Below are 21977 nucleotides of genomic sequence, written 5' to 3'. Positions count from 1 at the left end.
ACATGACATCTGGATCATACATATTTTTAAAAAATCACTCAACCACTACATGATTGCCAATAAGATTGTTTTAAGAAAAGTGAACAATATTCCTGAAAATTAGGTTAAATAATGCCAAGATTTTGCCCTAAATTTTTCAGTGGATTTTTATATTAAGTTTTAGTGTATTTATTTCATGTACCCAAATTTTAAATATTTAAATCATTCAAGAATTATGTAAACACTGTCTATGTGCAAGTCCATGTAATTATATTTATAAAAATAAAGACACAAACATACATACATGTGTGCATAATTGTATATATAAATTTCATCAGAAAAATAAGTAGGTTTCTGGAAAGTAGTTTGTAATTTGAACATTTTGAAATTGGGAAATATTTCGGCTATCCCAGGAAAATTGCACATTAACAAATTTTAATAAGCAAACAACACTTTCGTGTTTGGGGTAAATCTTAGTGGAAATTTTAAAAGGACTTTTTAAGGTGTATAACACATCAATGAGTTTGGATTAGTTCAATTTTTATTAAGGGAAGGATATTGAAGTGAATACATGCCTTTTGGGTTTTTTGTCCAAGCAAGTTCTTAGGTGTAGAGTTATATATTAGAAAAAGATCTAACAGAAGTTAATTCCTAGAAAGTTTTCTTGATGTTTAGTTTATAACTGTATCAGTGAGGAAAGTTCATTTGGGATTTCTGCATTTGCTTATCATTAAACAATTCATTCTCTTCCTTCCTCTTCCAGAAATGTTTCATCTCATATTCTACATTTATTGCACTACTGGTATTTGTTGTTGTTCTAAAGACAAAGAACATACTTTGTAGGCCAAATTTGTTGGATTTTATCCCTGCACTAGCTCATAAATGCAATAAGCACTTCCCTGGCTAGCATTCCTACTCAGTAGCAAGAATCCCATGTACACTCCTCCACAGAGCCTTGCCCCATTTATGCCCTTGGTCCCTACTCTTAACTATCAAGGATGAAAAACAAAACAAAACAAAAACAAACTTTCTACACATTTGTCTCTATTCACTATCATAAAACTATCACAGCCACACTGCTTTAGCAGGAAGGAAGAAAGAGAGAGAAAGAGAGAAAGGGAGAGAAAAATTGTTTGTGAATCTGCGTTGGAGAGTAAGGGAGGATGTGAGACTAAATAGTGCATGTAAAGGGGCATTGCCCCTACCCCAGCCCCTGTTCTAGCTACGGGTATATGAGAATGGACAACAATTGCCTACATTGCAAATGTGACACTCTTTCTAGAGCAGCAATCACGTACAATGGGGAATAAAATAATGCCAAAACAAGTTCATTTTTATTGTGAGTTTAAGAACATGTGCCAAAATTAGAAAGTGTTCTGGATTTTTAAAGGAGAATAGATATAGTATGTTCAACAACAGACAAGAGACAAAGGGGGACTTAATTTTGAATAAGTAAAAATCATTTAAAAGTGCATTTTGTTTATAAATATATTTATTAAACATATTTGGAACACAACGAAAAGGTAAGTTGGAATTTAGAGTTGTTACATAAAATATAACATTACTAGTTAAATTTGAATTTCAAATGGATTTTTTAGTATTCATATGTTCCATATATTGCATTTAACATATGAAAATCTTTTATTTATTAAATACGGTAATTCTAGTTGGATATATTCTCTGTAATTCTAAAATTCTCAGTAGGTCTTACAAACCATCATTAATTGTTATTTTTGTCTTATAATTTTTTTTTAAGATTTTATTTATTTATTTTTAGAGAGGGAAGGGAGGGAGAAAGAGACAGAGAGAGAAACATCAATGTGTGGTTGCTGGGGGCCATGGCCTGCAACCCAGGCATGTGCCCTGACTGGGAATCGCACCTGTGACACTTTGGTTCACAGCCCATGCTCAATCCACTGAGCTACACCAGCCAGGCTTTGTCTTATTAATTTGATTTAAAAAATAAACTTTTATTAGACTTTTGTGGGAAAAAAGGTAATATTGACCAAAGTAACTCTATAGACATTGATCATACTGATGAATCTGTTTTTTGTCTTTTTATACTTCCTATGTATATTCTCCTTTTCAAAAATGTAACATGTATATGAGACAAAGAAGATTTTTGATAGGTATATTGTTATTACATGGCCCAAACCCAGTTATAACTTCTAACTTTTTCTTAAAATTCAGCGAAGTTAAAATAAAACAATTTTATTTTTATACAAGATATTATTGCAAAGTGAATATTCTATAGTCTCTTATTTGTATTTTGAGAGGTATTTTTTAAGCCAATCCTTCATGTAAATTCTAGGCTGAGGTAAAGTACAGAACAAACTGTTGGATTGGAAATTGCTTTCTGTATTTTAAATGTGTATATACAAGGTCTGTCAGGGAAAATAGTCCAGTCATTGTTAATATAATGAGAACAGTTTGCATGAAATTGATTTGATGTAACCTGGCAGCCAAGGAGAATGCACATGTGTGAACAATGATGACTTCACTGTACTAGTCAGTGGGGGCAGTAGACATCACTGAGTGAGCATGTGTACTGTGTGACCATTACATTCAAAATAACTTAGCAAGTAGAACAACAAATCTGCATTAAATTTCGCATTAAGCTTGAACATTCCTCTACGAAAACTATTCAGATGATTCAGAAACCACAGCTATAAGCAACTGGTGATTGGCAGCATCATCCCAACAATGCAACCACTCATGCATCATGTCTCATACAGAGATTTTGGTAAAACATCAAATCACAGGTGACTCAGCACCCCTACAGCCCAGATTTGGCTCCCTGTGACTTCTGGATTTTCCCAAACTAAAATCACCTTTGAAAGGGAAGAGATTAAAGACCATCGATGAGGTTCAGGAAAATATGAAAGGGCAGCTGATGGTGATTGGGAGAACTGAGTGAGGTCCCAAGGTGCCTACTTTGAAGGGAACTGAGGCCTCACTGTCTTGCGTGTCTTTTGTATTTTGTATCTTCTTCAATAAATGTCTCTATTTTTCCTATTACATGGTTGGATACCTTCTGGACAGACTTTGTATGTCCACAGATAGAAATATGGAGCCCAGTGTACTGTTAACTGTTAAGATTTCATTTCTTTCACTCAAGGGCAAAAACTCCACATTTCCAGAACTAGGAAAACAATTGAAATACTTGTACTTTGAGTTTGAATGCAGTCAAACCCAGGGCATTTTATTGTAGAAAGTAAACAATTCGTTTTCTTCCTTCACTTAGAGAAAGTGTTACTGAAAAAGGAATTTTTGCTGTCTGTGTACATTGTAAAGGAACAAAAGCTGGAGAATTAAATTATCTGCATAGCTGAGCAAAAAAAAATAGCTGTTCCATGCTTGATACAAGTCAAATACCTTTAATAAAATACTTACATTTTCTGAACAGAATTAAGACCAGGCATGACATTGAAATTTCCTCTCAATACAGAATAACTTGTAGTATAGATAACCCATAACTATGGGGACATGTTTCCTTAAAGTCTTAGAGTTTAAAAATTAAGCATTGTATCATGAATGTAAACCTTGTGCTTCTGAACTTCAAATATAATCATGGTACTAATACTATTAAGTCAATAAAATATATTTTAATATAGCTGTAGAAAAATTATTACATTAAATTATAGAGTCCTTGGCAGCAGTAGCTGTATCTTATTTTACCAAATGGAAGTATTACATTTCATTGTAGATTCTCTTAGAGTTTACCTGTGCATACACACTTCAGAGGAAAAAAAAAACAATCAGCATTTGCAACTAGTGTAGCATGGGTTTAGCTTTTAAGTTTTACTGGTAGCTTATAGGGGAAATTTGTTTATTATATACAATGTTTAACATCCTGAACAGGACCATCTTCCCCATCTGGAGCTCTACATTACAAAAGGAATCTACTTAGTGAATGAAGCATGGTATCAGATTGTTTACTTTTATTCTTTTCTAGATAGGTAATGAAAAAAGAAATTAATACTAAGTGGTGGCCTTCCATGTGCTCTGTGAATTATGCTGGTTGTTTTACATACATTATTTTACTTAAAAAAGAATATTTCTATTTTAAAGATAGGCAGTATAATCCCATTTTACAGACAAATAAATGGGAGTTCAAGGATTTACAATAAATAAGCCAAAGTCACACCAAAGGAATAATGACATTTAAGCCAAAAGCTGAGTACCATTTATTCATAAATCTCATGTTCACTGTATTCAGCCTAATTGAGAGGAGATGATCATTTTTTATGGAAATATCATTATACATACTATTAATGGAGCAAACCATTTAGTCTGATTGACCTACAGCTCATGGAAGAGCCACCTTCAAGCTGTTCACTCCTCAAGGTTGTTTTGGGGAATGATGGGGGCTGATGAGAGTGGTGAAGAGCAAGGGCTGTGGAATCTGAAAGCTGACATTTTACTCCAGGCCCTCCCATTAGCCAATCTCTTCATACCTTCTTCTTCTCATCTTTAAAGTGGAGCTGATATTACCTAACTTAGTTTGTTATTAGGACTGAATGAGATAATACAAAGCTCTTAGAATGATTCCTCACACATAGGAATTGTTCAATAAATATTACCTAATTTACTTGCAAGGGAAATTTTATTTTGTAACAGCAGGGAGAAAGAAAAAGTTTTGAGGAGAGAGGAACCTGAATAAAATAAAATGGTCCCTGGGGTTTATGATTAGATAGTGAAGGCCAGCATTTGGAAAAGGTGATGATATACTTGCTTGCCTGTTTGTTTTAGAGGCTTTATGTAAAACAAGCAGGAGAATCCTTCTATATCTAACTGCCAGAAGCAAAGGCAGCATGAAGGCACCAAGAGACAGAATGGTCAATGGCTTTTTACAGTAGTGCAAATGGGAGGCCGCTTCAATATTTGTCAGGTCATGTATGTTGTCAAGGGGAGCCAGTGCAAGAACAGAAGAACAGGTGGACCCCAAAGTTTGGTTTATACCTGTATAGTGTTAACAGCCTTATTGCATACTCTCTTAAATAGCTGAAGAGACTTTCTAAGGAAGGATGAATGAACAAAAGGCCACAGCAAGAATTTCAGGTATCAATTGTAACATAGTATAAAATGTCATCTTTATTTTGGGAAATTTAAAGCTGTTGACAGATTTTAATATTTACATCATACATATTCATATATTTGTATAGATGATATACTTGAATCATTCTCTCTTTATTTTGCCCCACCCCCTAATATAAAATTAATGACTAATGGGCTAGAGAAGTAGATTTTATCAAGCAAATACAGTCATACTTCAATACTCGTTGGCTTCAGAGCTCATCAAATCTTGTACTCATCACATTTGATGAGGAAAAAAAAATGTTTCAGCACTCAGTGCTTGCATGAGACTTGTCACACTTGCTACAACTTGAATGAGTCACGCTGCTACCCCACAAGAGAATATGCTTCATTGTTCAGTACTCGATGGTTTCGGCACTCCTCATGAGTTCCAGAACCAATTAACAATGAGTATGGAGGTACCCCTGTATGTACTGAAGTGATAGAACCATTGACTTCCAAAATTTATTTTTTGTTGTTAGAAATAAAAAGAAAAAATAAATCATTAACACAAGGACAGGTATTCATTTCTTAATAATTATAACATATTTTGTTTCTACATGTGGTTTTAATCATCTACTTAAAAAATACATTGTTTTGAAGATTTTCATTAACAATATGGCCCTGAGGAGATACATAAATATCTATACTCAGTATCTTAGAATTTAACATTATATTGCAATCACTAAAATTTTATTTTATTTTTTTGTTTTTTCAATTGTGTGCTCTCTTGGATCAGCCACTATTTTGTTTATCCTTTGTGAGCCTGTAACAATCCCTAGTAGAACAGAATGTCCATATAAATTATTTTAAAATATTATTAAATGATTGAGACAGTATCCAATTTTCTGCCTGTTTTTACTAGACTTTACTATGGTTTTTTAAACTGATGACTGCTCTGTCTTTTGAAAATTCTCTTCACTCTGGAAGCTTACTGCGGCTTCCAGAATAATCTAGCTTCTCATCTCCTATACCTCTGTCATTCCTCCTCAACATCCAGAGTTCACCTTCCTCTGCCTGTCTCCATCCAGACCCTTGTCTGGGTGCTGGCATGTATCATCTGCCTTCCAAACTGCTCCCATGCAAGTCTCACAGAGCATTTCACCTCACACATCCTGCTGGACTCGTCACCTTCAACCTTGTTCTTATATCTTTCATCTCTAACTCAACTACAAACAAAACTTAGAGATAATAATAAATGTCACACCATCAGTGTTCACAGAATTAATATTGCAACACATAGGAGAAAGGCTAGAACTCAATATTTTTAGAAATTTTGTTTTAAATAGTTTTTGTCTCCTAACTCTAAACTGAAATATATACCCCAAGAACATATTAGGAGAATGACTTAAATTTTGTTTTGGATGTTCATTCATTCAACAATTAAAAAAAATCATGTTCAAGCATTGTTCTAAATTCAGCTGTGTTGAGAAAATAGAAGAAATGTTAAGATGTATTTCCATTTTTAGGGAGCATAAGAGCAACTAAGTGAATCAACTATGCTTTCATTTCTGTACTTTTTAAAAAGTCTAGTAGCATTGGTGAAATTACAATCGAGCATCCCTGTTCCATTTGTTTTTTCCTTTGCTTAGTATTGGAACCCAAACTGTACACCTGCATTTGCTATTTTTAGAGACCATGCCAATTATTTTCATGTCATTTTGTAATAAGAATTGCTTTAATCTTTACTATCTATAGTTTTATTTTTTAACCTTACTATGTCTATTAAACTTTTTAGAGTAAGAGTAAACCCAAAGTTGTCACTATTCTCTTGAATATAGCAGATCAATGGAAATACTGGTATATATTATAGATTAATAAAAATTATACACATTGTTTGTTTTTCACTATTTAAAATAGCATAATAAACTTGCAGAAGAGCTGTATCTACTTATAAAAATGTAGGAATGTTTCTGCTAGGGATTATGAGAGTGAACTACCAATACAATGTTTTTTTTAAAAGATTTTATTTATTTATTTTTTTAGAGAGGGAAGGGAGAGAGAGAGAGAAACAACAATGTGCAGTTGCTGGGGGCCATGGCCTGCAACCCAGGCATGTGCCCTGACTGGGAATTGAACCTGCTATGCTTTGGTTCGCAGCCCACACTCAATCTACTGAGCTACACCAGCTGGGTCAACAATGTTCTTAAAAATTAAAAAAACAGTTATTGGGGGGAATGGAGACAACTATACTTAAACAACAATTAAAAATAAAAAATATAAGTATAATTTTGCCATTTTGTCTTTTAGATGAAAGGAAAAGAGGAATTTTTTTAAGTTTTCTGTTTTTTCTTTTAATTTTTTAATTAAACAGGTGTTCAGAATCAAACTTTTTAAATCAACACTTTTAAAGCAACATTTGTTCAATTACATGCATATAAATCAGAGGTAACATATGGATGTGTCTGCAATATGGTTTCCAAATATGAGTGATAACAAGATGATAGAAAAATGTGTAATACCAAAACCCAGGTATTCCTCCACTGTGTTTACAGGGGAAAATGTAATAATTTACATAGTGCATTAGTACTTTAAATATTATTTTTAATTAAATACTTCTAGAAAATGTTCAAAATGATCCTGAAATTTGAACACTTTATTAGTCAAAGAAGATTATAGTTGAAAAAAGGTGTTTGAGTTACATGGATTCAATTCATCCATGACCAATCAACACTCAGGACCAACCTAGAATCTTTACTACCTTGCTCTGCTATCCTTTATTGTAAATTCCCCTTTTCATGTTTTCTTTTCTGCATTTTATTAATTTTCTAATCCTGAAATGCCAAACTTTGTTAAAGAATATCATGTAACTCTATTAATGGCCCTCCATTTGGTCATGCCAAAAAATCATCTTCAGGAGTCGTCATGCACTTTTAGGAGTCATGTTATGTATCTCTTGCTAATGACCTCATTCTTCATCATTGTTTTATTAAGCCTTTTCCATTGTCTTCTATTTCTATTTATTAATTTACTTATTTTTCCCTGGCTGGTTTAGCTCAGTAGATCGAGCACAGGCCTGCAAACCAAAGGGTCGCTGGTTCGATTCCCAGTCAAGGCACATGCCTGGGTTGTAGGCCAGGTCTCCAGCAGAGGGCATGTGAGGGGCAACCACACACTGATGTTTCTCTCCCTCTCTTTCTTCTTCCCTTCCCCTCTCTCTAAAAATAAATAAAATCTTTAAAAAATTTACTTAATAAATATTTATTAAACCATCATGTGTCAGGCATTGTTCTAGCTCTATCAGAAAATAACACAAAGAATAAATATAATACTTACCTGGCAGGGAGGATACCATGACCATGAAGGCAGTTTTCCCTGGGTGAGGTTTATCTGCTGCACTCTGGATGTGCTGGCCCCTGTGATTTTCCAAATGTGGGAAACTCCACCGGACAATTTGTGGTAGTGGGCAGCTGCGTCCTCACTCTCCCCTGAAAAAAAAGATACAGTAATGCGCTTTTTTGACAAAGTAATTGGTTCATAATATACATCATTAATTTCTAAATTTGTCCTAGCATAGTTATAACAGATCCTGTTTTCAGAGATTCTGATCTGGGAGAGGATCCAGGATGTTTAAAAGTATTCCTTAGTTGTTCTGATATACAGGTGGCTTGTATAGATGAGAAGTACATGTTTGAAACTTGGAAGAGAAATTTGGGAATCAAGGGCTTGGGGATGCTTCCTGTAGCTCTATGAAAATGTGTAAAGTTAAGAGAAAAAAGAAAGTACAAAGGGAAAAAAGACTAAAAGTTTGCAACACATCTTTGACCTGGTCACAGGTTTAAGAGTAACAAAGTAAAAGAATGGTGTTCTGTAGCATCAAATACTATAGAGACTTGGCACATGATTACAAATAATTGTAATTGTCATTCATTGTGATCTTGCTATGTATGAAACACTGTGCTACATGTCACAAACTTTAACATGTTCAATTAATTTTTAATTTATTTTTTCTTAAAATATAATTAATATACAATATATTGTAGACTAGACAATATATACAATATATTGTCTAACACCTATTGTTAGATGTAAAAATAGAGATACAACATTTATATACCTTATGATGTGATCACATGATGTCTGACCTGTTGTTATAGTTATTACAATACTATGTTGTTCTTATAACAATGATTACAATATTACTGACTGTATTTCTTTTGCCATACATAACACACCCATGACATTTATTTTATAAATGGGAATTTGTACCTCTTATTCCCCTTCATTTTTTTCACCAATCTCTCACCCTTCTCCTCTCTGGAAATCATTAGTTTTTTCTCTGTATCTATAAATCAGTTTTTTTTTCTTGTCCATTCTACATACAAATGAAATCATATGGTATTTGTCTTTATAAATTTTGGATATTAACCCCCCATTGGATGTTCATTGGCAAATATCTTCTCCCACTCATTTGGTTGTCTTCATTTTGTTAATGGTTTCCCTCACTGTGCAAAATCATTTTAGTTCCATGCAGTTCCATTTGTTTATTTTTTGTTTCCTTTGTCCAAGGAACATATCTAAAAACTATTGCTAAGAGCTATGTCCAAGACTTTTCTGCCTATGTTATCTTCAAGGAGTTTTATGGCTTCAGGTCTTATACTTAAGTCTTTAATCCATTTTGAGTTTATTCTTGTGTATGGTTTAAGAAAGCAGTCTAGTTTCATTTTTTTTTTTGCATGTATCTATCCAGTTTCCTCAATACCATTAATTGAAAAGATTGTCTTTAGTGCACTATATAGTCCTGCCTCTTTGTCATAGATAATTGACCAAATAGATGTGGGTTACATTGATCTACATGTGCCTGTTTTCTGTGCCAGCACCATGATGTTTTGATTACTATAGGCTTGTAATATAGTTTGACATCAGGTAGTATGATACTTCCAACTTTGTTCTTCTTTCTCAAGATATCTTTGACTACTTGGGATCTTTATGGTTTCATGTTAACAATGGACAGCCTTCAGTCTTCCTTCAGAAGGAATCGCTGTATATGTAGGTATATATTTGGTGTGTCTGTGGGAATAGGTAAGTTCAAGGCCTTTCTACAGTATCACTATGGAACTGCTTCCCTAACATGTTCAATTCTACAACACTTATGTAGGCCATTGATCTTCATATGCATTAATAACTTGCCCAAAGTCTTAAGTATAAAGACTAGAATTCAATCCTTTATCTGCTACATTGTCATTGTAGTGGTTATTTGAATGTCATTCCCCTCAAGGATTTTAACCCATAATGAAAATGTATAGATTTTTATTCAAGAAAAAAAGAAGCAATTGATAGAGTTAAGTTCCAAGGAAAAGAGTAGGGAATGGGATTAATTCACAGAACTGAATTTTATTTAGGAAAGTTACTGTTTCCTAAAAAGCTTGTGTGAGGATATACTGAAAATATGTGTAGAAATGTATTTGAGGAGGCTCAATGTATATGAGTATAAAAAATGATGCTTATCATGTAGCAAAGGTGGAGAAGACAGAAAGTATAAAGATGAAGCAAGTTTTTGAGACAAAGGACTAGAGATTTAAGGAAGTTCTAATCAAGCTCTGATAAACCCTAACATTTGTAATGTATGAGGAAGACTAAAGGTGCTGAGACAAGTTTTGGCCAGAAAACTCGGGCTAATCTTAGTGAGACCTTATCCTTCATTGTACCCACAATTCTCAGAGTTCCACTTCTACCTGCTCATACATATGTATGTGAAGACTAGCAGGATTCCCAGACATCCATCATTATCACATTCTGATCCCCATGTGGATTTTTATTCCTTTTTATTGAACTTATTGAGGTGACAGTATTTAACAAAATTATACAGGTTTCAGGTGCATAATTCTACAACACATCATCTGTACACTGGAATATGTGTTCACCACATCAAGTCTCCTATCACCATTTATCCCCTCATGCCCTCCTCCCCCTTGTGGTGCAATCACCACACCCTTGTCCAAGACCATGTTTAACACCCCCCCCCCCCCACAGCCCTGCAAGCCCCTGCCCCAACAGCTTTCAGCCTGCTCTCTGAGGCTGTCTAAATTTTGCTTGTTAGCTTTTGGCTGGCTTAGCTCAGTGGATTGAGCACGGGCTGCAAACCAAAGAGTTGCAGGTTCAATTCCCAGTCAGGGTACATGCCTGGGTTGCAGGCCATGACCCCCAGCAACCTCACATTGATGTTTCTCTCTCTCTCTTTCTCCCTCCCTTCTCTCTCTAAAAATAAATAAATAAAATCTTTAAAATTAAAAAAAAATTGCTTGTTAGTTCATTTTGTCGATTTTTATATCTTTTTAAAATCTGATCTTATTTCTCACCTATCACACTTCTGAAAACTTTCACCTCTCACAGTCAAGGTCAGTAACAAAACCTCTGAACCGTGAACCTCTTCTGTCAGTATTCCCTCAAATATGATGCTCTAATTGAAATCTGGTGGTCTTTTAAGCACACATTTTTTCCCTGAAGCTCTCAATCTTTTAATTTTACTATCATTATCATTATCATATTATTAACATTCTTGCCTTAATCTGTAAATGAAGCAGCCCCCCAAAATCTGTTATGGTGATGAAAGAAATTCATCACCCTTTATTTCTTGCATGTTTTAGACTGTTGTTTCTTCCTGCCTCTTGAAAAAAAAATGTTCAGACAACATTATCCATGACTGTTTACTACAGTCAATTTCCAATTCCCCATTTACTTCCCTTATATGCTAAAGATTTAGCATATAAGTGGTTCACTGATATTTTTTCAAATATACTCTTGTCCTAATTCTTAGTGATGTCAATATCCGCACACTTCTCTTTCTAATATCTATTCCTACTAGCACTTTGTTCTCTCTTTAATCATCTTGTCCTTCAAAATTTCTCAGATGCCTATTCCCATTGTCATGCAATAGATGTCATTACCAATAGCCTTAGTCACTTTCTAACCACACTGTTTTCTTTTCCAAATCGTACACTGTAGTGTTTCATTTTCAACAGTATTTCTTCCATTGGAATCTGTAATCTATTGCTCCTAACACTTTTTCACTGTCCATCATTATTTTCATGCCCTCACTGTCTTCCTTACCTAGGAATGCCATTGTTACAGAGCACAACAAGGGGGTGGGGGTGGGGGGCGGGATGATATACTATTACTGAAAGAAACCTCCAGGTCCGTTATGTCTGCCGTCTATAGGAAAAATGTCTCTCAATGCCAGAGATTCGTGAAAAGGAAAGGAAATGTTTATTTAATGCTATATAAACTTAAAGTAGTGACCTGATGTCTTCATCAAAAATCCCAAAGTCCCTTAAAATACCCACAAACAGACACAGTCCTTCCTTCCCCCTTTGCCCAGTCCAAAGTACCATATCTCAGGAAAGGAAATAGAAATCCATGGCTCAGCTGTGCTAGGCTGGTAGGCCTCCCTCGGTTCCTGGCACCCTCAGCTGAGTCACCAGGATCTCTGCTCCAGCCATGCAGTCCTCTCTCCCAGGGCCACAGGAGTCCCCACTCAGCCAAAACCACGTGCTTCTCCCCACAAAGCTGTGGGGGGCCGTCGCCACTCTGCCAAAGCTGAGTGGCAGTTCTCTGCTAATGCTGCATGATGATTCTCCTCTCACAGGGCTGCGGGAGTCCCCACTCTGCTAAAGCCACGTGGTTCTTTCCTCAATGGCTGCCGTGTCTGGATTTAAATCCCCATACCAATCTTCCTCTACAGCCCCATTTCCAACTCCTCCCACACTCTGCCACACTTGTCCTCAATCTGCTGTCCTTTCTAGCCTCTTTGGTCATCATCAAGGGTCTGGGCAGGTGTAGCCCCATGTCATGGAGCCAATCTTCTCCAAGCTCTCATGCAGGTGCTGTAACTCCGGGGACCTGTCCCCCAGTTATGTCTTAGTGGGGGAGTTACTCCCATTCCCCTGGCTCAGAGCTTGGCCACAGCTATTTAACATATCTATGTAACCAGCCAAAGGCCATAGATGTGTTAAATGACCACGCCAGAGAGTAGCTGCAAGGCTGTTGCTACGGGAAACAGCTTTCAATGGCCCTGCTCCATTTGTCCCTTCCCCCAACCCACACCTGGGGGTGGGAGGGTGAGGACATCCTAAAATCTGGACACCTTGGGTTCTGGACCCCATTTCAAAAGCCCATTTGGGGTCCCCCTCTTGGCTGTACCCTGTAACACCATGAGTCACCATATAATTGGTCTCCCTTGAATATACCTCAGTTCCCTTCCCCTTGTCTCCTTTTATGACAGATCCTACCCCAGAAAAAAACTACACACTGGCCAACATCCTCTATCTATTCCATGCTTCCACCTGAAAAGATGAACATGGCTGGGGGAAAAAGTAAAAGCATGCTGTTTGGTCCCAGTGAACCCCAACCTTAACTGGCCTATTAGTTTTTTCCAGGCAAACACACTACTTTCTCCTAGTCATTTTCCTCTCCCATTTACCTGGATGATCATTTTATAGCTTCTCATCTGTAACCCACCCTCCATCTTCTCTATTACTGTCCTCACTCAAGCTGGCAACTTTGCTATCCATTTCCCTGATAAAATAAAAACACAAGAATATTTCATTAAGCTTTCACCACCACATGTACCCCACATTTGTGCCCCATTTTTTATCACATGGCCTCCATCTAATATGCTATATTCCTTATGTAATGTGTTTATTGCATAGTCCTCCCTTCACTGCTGTCATTATAAATTCCAAGTACGTAAGATTTTTGTCTTTTGGTTGCTCTGTGCTTATAGTATCTACAAGTCTGGGAAAGTAAACTGTGTAATAAATATCGTATACATACACACATTCTATTTAAAGAATGTTGTGATGGATCATATCACCTTCCCTTCAAAAATGATGTAACTGATGTTCCAACAGTTTAAGTGACTTTCTGAGGACCACTGGATCATTTAAGGTGGGGCCAGTGTTCCCACCCATGTCATTCTAAACCCAAAACTTAAACAGGTGTGAAATCAAGTCTAAAGTATTAGTTCCAACAGCCTGAGTTCTTGATGTTTGTTCCCCAGAGTATCTTTCCAGGTTTATCTTGCTCTACCTTCCTACACACTCTGCTCTTCAACAAAGAAACCTTCCTGCATTTCACCGAGTCCTAAACTGAGACAGCACCCCCTCCATGTGAACAAGTGTCCTTTGCAGCCCCTTTGAAGGTATTCTGCCTTCAGCCTGTGGAAATCTGTTTATTCTTTTGGATTTATGTAAAATAATCCCTCTCCCTGCCACCTCTTCTCCCCTTTCTTTCACATTCCTTTCAACTGGATTTTATCACCCTTTCTTTCAATTCTTAACAATGTTACAATCTATCTTATAGCACCAATCTAATTTACAAAATAGAGAAATATATCCATCATTTCTGTTTCAACTTCCTCCAGACTCGCTAGCAGACTATGAGTTTCTTGCACTACTTAATCATTTTTATATTTTCCATACAGGAACACCACTGCATGCTTTTCACCTGACAATCATTACTAACACCCTTTGACCTCTTACTGCCGAACATTGTTCTAAGCCATTAATGTGTTAATTAATTCAATCTTCATAATCCCACAACAGGTAGTATAATTATCCCCAGTTTTCAAATGAGGACGTGAGGTACAGACTTGTCAAAGTCTCATAGTGAGTAATTATTTGAGCTGGAATTTTAACCTAGGCACCTGGCTCTGGAGGAATTGAACTTAACCTTGAAGAACTTAACCTTACAGCTAGTGATTGATAATTGTACCATAAATATTGGTTGAATCCAATAAACTGAATAACAGCATCTTAAAAAATATTACAGACACACAGGGGGAACTAGAAAAGTGGATGTCAACTAGTGGTAGCTTACTTATTGACAAAAGTAAGTCACTGTAATTACAAGCTTTGTATATGTTGTCTATTAGGAGAGATCACCAAGGGCTCATTAAGGCTAATTGTATTGAATTAAGATGGAATTTGCATTGTACATGCATGAGGCAAGTGCAAAGTTTTAATGTGAGCTTTCAAGATTAAGTAGAATATCTGATCGTATAGAAATACATTTAAAATCTATTGCAGAGTCTCTAGGTGGTCCAAAAAAGGGTGGAAAATATCTGAATTTTCTAATTTCTTGATTATTTCTGCAAATTGATGTGAAATATTCCTTTCATAATTTTTCTTCAGCTTCTAGCAGGCCTCAGGAAACAGTGTTGCCATACTGTTTCACACTTAGGTGAGAAGCACCAAGATTTGTCTGAGGGACACTGTAAAACCACAGTTAATTGTGGACTGTAATAAAGAATAATAAGCAACTCTGCTAGAGATCCATTTTCAAAGTATCCTCCTAAAGATACATTCCTAGCATATCACTGAGAGATATTTTTATTTTTTTAATTATATTAAATTTTGGTGTATAAAATACTTTCATATAGTATTTATATACCTGGGCAGTCCTTTGATTCAAAGCAAAAATGTTTCAATCTCTTTATAACTTTTTCTTCTTTTAATTTTACGAAAAAATAAAGAGGAAATGAATGCATTTGTCAAAAACTCACTATGGTCAATATATTTCAATTCATTTATTTTAATTTAATTTGTTTATTTACTTTTGGGGGGGAGGGAGAAAGAGAGGGAGAGAAACATCAATGTGTGGTTGCCTCTCACACACCCCCTATTGGGGAGCTGGCCCAACCCAGGCATGTGCCCTGACAGGGAATCAAACCAAGGACCCTTTGGTTCACAGATCGGCATTCAATTCATTGAACTATACCAGACAGGGCTCAATTCATTTATTTTTTAAAAAATGATACCTATTTCTTTTTTTCTTTTTTAATATATTTTATTGATTATGCTATTACAGTTGTCCCATTTTCCCCCTTCACTCCCCTCCACCCTGTACACCCTCTCCCACCCATATCTCCGCCTTCAGTCATGTCCATGTGTCATACTTATAAGTTCTTTAGCTTCTACATTTCCCATACTATTCTTACCCTCCCCCTATCTATTTTCAACCTACATTCTATGCTACTTATTCTCTGTACCTTTTCCCCCTCTCTTCTCCTCCCACTCCCCTGTTGCTAACCCTCCATGTGATATCCATTTCTGTGGTTCTGTTCCTGTTCTAGTTGTTTGCTTAGTTTCTTTTGGTTTTGCTTTAGGTGTGGTTGTTAATAATTGTGAGTTTGCTGTCCTTTTACTATACATGTTTTTTTCTTTATCTTCTTTTCTTAGATAAGTCCCTTTAACATTTCCTAAAATAAGGGCTTGGTGATGATGAACTCCTTTAACTTGACCTTATCTGAGAAGCACTTTATCTACCCTTCCATTCTAAATGAAAGCTTTGCTGGATAGAGTAATCTGGGATATAGGTCCTTGTCTTTCGTGGCTTGGAATATTTCTTTCCAGCCCCTTCTTGCCTGTAAGGTCTCTTTTGAGAAATCAGCTGACAGTCTGATGGGAACTCCTTTATAGGTTACTCTCCCCTTATCTCTTGCTGCTTCTAGTATTCTCTCCTTCATTTTTACCTTGGCTAATGTAATTATGATGTGCCTTGGTGTGTTCCTTCTCGGGTCCAACTTGTTTGGGACTCTCTGAGCTTCCTGGATTTCCTGGAAGTCTATTTCCTTTGCCAGAATGGGGAAGTTCTCCTTTATTATTTGTTCAAATACATGTTCAATCTGTTGCTTTTCCTCTTCCCCTTCTGGTACCCCTATAATTCAGATGTTGGAATGTTTAAAGATGTCCTGGAGGTTCCTAAGCTTCTCCTCATTTTTTTGAATTCGTATTTCTCCATTCTTTCTTGTTTGGTTGTTTTTTTCTTCCTTCTGGTCCACTCTATTGTTTTGAGTCCCAGTTTCCTTCCCATCACTATTGGTTTTCCTTGCCTCTTCCTTCATCTCTTTTATGATAACCTGCATTTCTTCATCTAATTTGTGCCCAAAATCAACCAATTCTGTGAGCTTCCTGATCACTAGTGTTTTGAACTGTGCATCTGATAGATTGGCTATCTGTTGGTCGCTCAAAAGGATGAGTCCTGGGGCACTGATCTGTTTTTCTGTTTGAGACATCTCTCTCTCTCTCTCTCTCTCTCTCTCTCTCTCTCTCTCTCTCTCTCTCTCTCTCTCTCTCTTGGGTCTGGTCGCTCCTCTTACGGTGAGGGGCAGAGCCTTAGTGTTCACCAGGTCTGGACACCCCAGTAGCTAGATTGTGATGTTGTATGTGGGGGCAGGGGCGGGAGGGAACAATGGCGGTAGCTCTGTTCTCCATGGACCTCAGTCCCTTCTCTGGGATCCTGGGTTGCATGCTCTGCCCTGGTCCACAATCGCCGCCTCACCTGGTCTGCCAGCTGCCGCTTGCGTACTCAGGGTCCACCAGCTGCAATCTTGTGCGCCCCAGATGCCTTATGTGCTCCTAGTGCCTTATGTGCTCAGTTCTCCCTATTCTCCGTGCACCGCGACCTGAGCCCGGCTGCTCCTCTCCGCCCCTCCTACAGGTCTGGATAAACGGGTCTACTTCATCTTCTTGGCTGTCCGACTTCCATTCAGATAAATTCTCTATCAGTTCAGGGTGTTATTCTGCCTCTAAATTGTTGTTGTTCTAATCTTGGTTGTGGGTAGAGGTACGATGTGTCCACTTATGCCTCCATCTTGCCGGAAGTCCACAAAAAATGATACCTATTTCTTATATTTTAGAAACACAGCTGTTATATAACAGAAGTATCCCTAGTATGTCTGCATGTCCTTTAGGATCCACTGTTCAGTAATTTCATCTCAAGTCATTTGTGGTATCTTGCTCTCCTGCAATTTTGAATGGTCCAGCGGTAAACTTGTACAAGCTTTATTAAACACAAACAACAAATAATGCAAATTTTGATGACCTGGACTTCTGTAAAGATGTGGCTTTTCCAAACTGATGATTGGGTGGCAATCTCCAAATTCTCTCCATTAGTCTTTCTTAAAGACACAGACAACTTCAGAATATCCAAATAAATAAATCCAGGGCTGAGTCACTGAGTTTCAGAAAAATGAGAAACTCATTTTAAGCATTATGTCCTTTTGGACACATTGTCTGTAGCACTTTCAGCCTCTCTCTAGTCTCTGGGGCCACTGCCACCACAACTTATTCAATCACTTATGAGTATACACTGGAGTGGACTGGACAGGATCCCCATTTCCTCCCCCAGGAGTCCTGACACATTAGAACGAAATGGAAGCAAAACTGGAACTCACTTGTCTGGGACCTCTGATGTGTATGGCTGTCCTTTGTTTGTGTGTTTGTCAGAGTTAACAGATAAGTAATAACAAAATATTTTAGGCATTGAGGATTTCTTTTTAATAATCTATGGATTATGCTATGTTTACCTCAGAGTTGTTTTTTTTTCTTTTATTACAGAGTCTGCATTTATTGCCTGAAACAAAAGTTTAATAACTCACACAAAATACCACAAATTTTCTTCAGCAGGAAATAGAGCAACTCCCTTGAGAGTTATTCTGAACTATTAATTTAGAGCTAAACTCTTTATGTAATAATAACCACCGATACTGCTTACCTTACTGCAGACAATCATCTAAGTATTTTAGTGTGTTATTTTATTTAATCTTTACAATTAATGAATGAAAAGCCAAGATATTCACACAGGGTTTTAACTTGCACATTTAGGGAAAATCTAAACGTAGTGGATTGTATATGTAACCACTAGTGCAATATCAACTCCCTCACTATTCTAAGTATATGGTTTTTCCACTTAATCAAATATTTGTGATAAAATTCTGTAAATTATAGTATAGTTTAAGAAAAAGAATAATAAAATTTGTGTTAGTAACAAATAAAATAATTTACATTAAAATAATAGATACTACATTAATCTGTTTTTACTTTATAAACTCAACATTTATTTTTATAATACCTATAAAATCACAGAATACATTGCTGCTACTGTGTGTTATTAGAATACTGGCATGTAAATAAACAAGTGACACTGATTCCAATTTTTAAAAGGTCTTTTGCTGCTGTTATGACAAAATAAAAACCAAACTGTCATTGAATATAATCTGTATAGGTGCTTTATTCTTGAAGATTGCTTTAGTGATGTGTGAATCCAATGTTCCTAGAAACAAACTTTTCCCATTTTCAGGTTGAATTTAAATTATTACTGCCCTTCAATGGCATAAATCAATTAAGGGACATTGCACATTTTTCAAATCTCCCACTGGGAAAAAAACTGGAAAAAAGAAAAAGACATTGACTAAAAATGCTGTGATGTCAGCCATATAAATGAGTTAATATTAAATAAAATAATACAGAAATAATAAAACAAAATAACTTAAGAATGATGTCAAATTTAGACCACAAATAGTTTTGTTCATTTAAAAGAAAATATTAGCTATATAGTACTTACTACAGGCGTAAGCAGTCTATATTTGATTCATTTAGTCTCCACAGGCATCAATCATCCATCATTATCTCTGTTTTACATATGAAAAAACTTATTCACAGTTTGTCATTATTCCAAGGTTTCAAATCCATTCAGTTTGATTATTTAAACACTATGCTAATCCACCTCTAACAATCAAGTAAATCAATCATTCAAGATCAGTGGCATCAGAAGTGAGGACATTTAAGAACTCTGGCTCCTGTAGATCACAATCAGTGGGAAAAACTTTTTTTAAGGAGTATATTTGCAAACACAGAAAAAATGTAGTTTTTAATTTGTGTTAACATACAGTAGATTCTGATCAGATATGTGTGAAGGGGAGAGAGAAAAAGAATGACTTAAATATTTTCTGCCTCACTAACAAAGACATCAAAGCCATTGTACAGTAGCCAGATGGTGTTAATGGTCTTCCAATACTGAATAATAAATTAAAAACTATGCAGAAAGATTAATTAAGGTAATTTTAGAATTAATAAACTTGTCTGTCAACAAAGATGATGGCTATAGAAAAAATTAGCAAGATGGTGTTTGGGTACATTGTTTTCAATTGTTCCAAAGAATAAAACCTTTCTGAACACAAATATGACATGCTTTCATTTAGGCATGCATGTTAGTACACAAGGTATTATGTACAAATCATATGTACAGTATTTCTGAACAAAATAAGGGATGTTAAGCATAAATATTTCCTGAGATTTTGAGTATGAGGTACTAACTTTGCAAATATGGCAACTCTAGTAACATTCAGGTTACTTAACCAAATGTACCACATTCTGAGAGGGTCTATAAACCAGTAGCAAAGACAAGGGCAACTTTTTTGTTTTAGTTTTATCAAATATAATACAAATCTACTTGATGTTTCTAAATTTGTCAAGGTCTATTTTACAGAAATTCTGGGAGCATTTTAAGGCAGAAATCGATTAATAGCCAGCTGTCAAAAACATTTTCTTTGAAGAGCAGCCTAATAGAGATGCAGAGCAAAGGCATCACAACGGGCAGCTTGGGGGCTCCAGCTCTTCAGATCTTGACTCCAGAAGGGATACACAAGACAGCTGACCCTGAAACAGGATGAGTAATGACCATTAGTCAGTGTGGTCAGAGTGGATACTTGTCTGGTCTTTGATGCAGGCCTTGCTTGAAGGGAAGAGAACAAGTTTCATGTCTGAGGAATAGAAAGGAGTCAATCATCAAAGTCCACCTCTGGAAGAAGTCAGAAATAAAATGTGGTCAAAATACATGGCATCCAAAAATAAACTTATCATTGTAAAATACAGTGTAAGTGGCATCCAGGGGTAATGTTTTCAGGAGCAACATAACTTTTCTTCTTAAGAAGCATGGGTTTTTGAGCCAAACCTCTTGGGTCTTCAGTAGGCTGATTTCAACATGAATTGGAGCACCCCCTCTGGTATGCTAAGTATAGCAGATCCAGCAGTGAATAAGACATGTTCATACTACTCAAAGAAACTCCATTACAGTGGACAGTTACTTGTATAGCTTATATATATATATAAAATAAGATATAAATTTAATGCAGAAATTAAGGAAGATAAGACTAATTCTTGCCAGGGCAAATAGGTGGGACAAGTTTCAGAGAGGACATGATGAGCAGGAAAGAAGGAAAATTCAATGCAAACTGTTAAGACTACTTGCACCACATTGTGTTGAATTAGTACTGTAATCTGTCCATAAGCATCTTTAATCAAGCTGTTAAGAACAGAAAAGATAGGATTATGCTTGAATTGACTTCTGATTATAGCAGAAGGAGGTTACATTCTCAAGGAGAAGGCAGGGTTTGCTAATGAATTTAAGTAGCAATACTAAACTTTAAATGCGAGCATCTTTTTTACATGACTGGTTTTGTTGTACAAAGAGAAAATATAAGACTCACATATTAACTTTCTAAGTAAAAATCTGGTAAAGAAGACATTGGATGAAAGTGATCGATAATCCTGCCCTGACTTCCAGCTCCAGGTCATCACTTCCTCATTTTCCCCCTTTTTGTTTTAGTAATACAAAACCACTCATGGAAAGACATGAGTTTCATGCCTCTTTAGAGCTGCCATTTGTCTGCTAATGAACTAGATATTTACTAAATCACTCATTCAACAGGTATTTATGATATGTATAGACTGAAATTTTTGTTCATGTTTATGTTTGGATTTGGAGTACTGGGATCTCCAATATGCCATGTTCCTCTTTTGAAATAATAAATGTCAATATTAATTATTATTTAATCATAATTTGTTCTTCATTGCCAAATGAGTATAGGGTCATATCCTCAAAACTTGTAAATATTTAAGAAAATGGGAACGGAGAAACAATTATATAGAACTAGACATCTGAGCATGCTAAACTAGATTTTATCTTTGTTACACTCTTTGTATAGGGAAGGATTTCATTAGTTAACCATCTTTGCCATGTAGTTAGAAGTCAGGTTCTTATTTCTTGTTTTTAGGATGGCTCCAGTCATTGGTATAGTCATCAGAATGCAAATACTTTATCCTGGCCTTTAAGTCCTCATTTCAAGATCTGAAAGTTCCATG

The 21977-nt window shown here is 36.0% G+C and overlaps 1 protein-coding gene and 1 non-coding gene across 2 annotated transcripts in view; both read left to right on the top strand.

Annotated features, from left to right (window-relative positions):
- Positions 1-21977, top strand: part of CNTN5 (contactin 5) — an 893122-nt gene that overhangs the window by 331900 nt on the left and 539245 nt on the right. The gene's annotated exons all lie outside the window — the stretch shown is intronic.
- LOC123805689 lies at positions 8324-8485 on the top strand. The gene has a single exon (XR_006783348.1). It is a non-coding gene; the product is annotated as a U1 spliceosomal RNA (small nuclear RNA).

The sequence above is a fragment of the Phyllostomus hastatus genome, unplaced genomic scaffold (assembly GCF_019186645.2).
Source record: "Phyllostomus hastatus isolate PE091 unplaced genomic scaffold, TTU_PhHast_1.1 phas_scaffold_317, whole genome shotgun sequence".
NCBI lineage: Eukaryota > Metazoa > Chordata > Mammalia > Chiroptera > Phyllostomidae > Phyllostomus > Phyllostomus hastatus.
The sequence above is the reverse complement of the archived record's forward strand: the minus strand, read 5'-3'. Positions and strand labels throughout refer to the sequence as shown.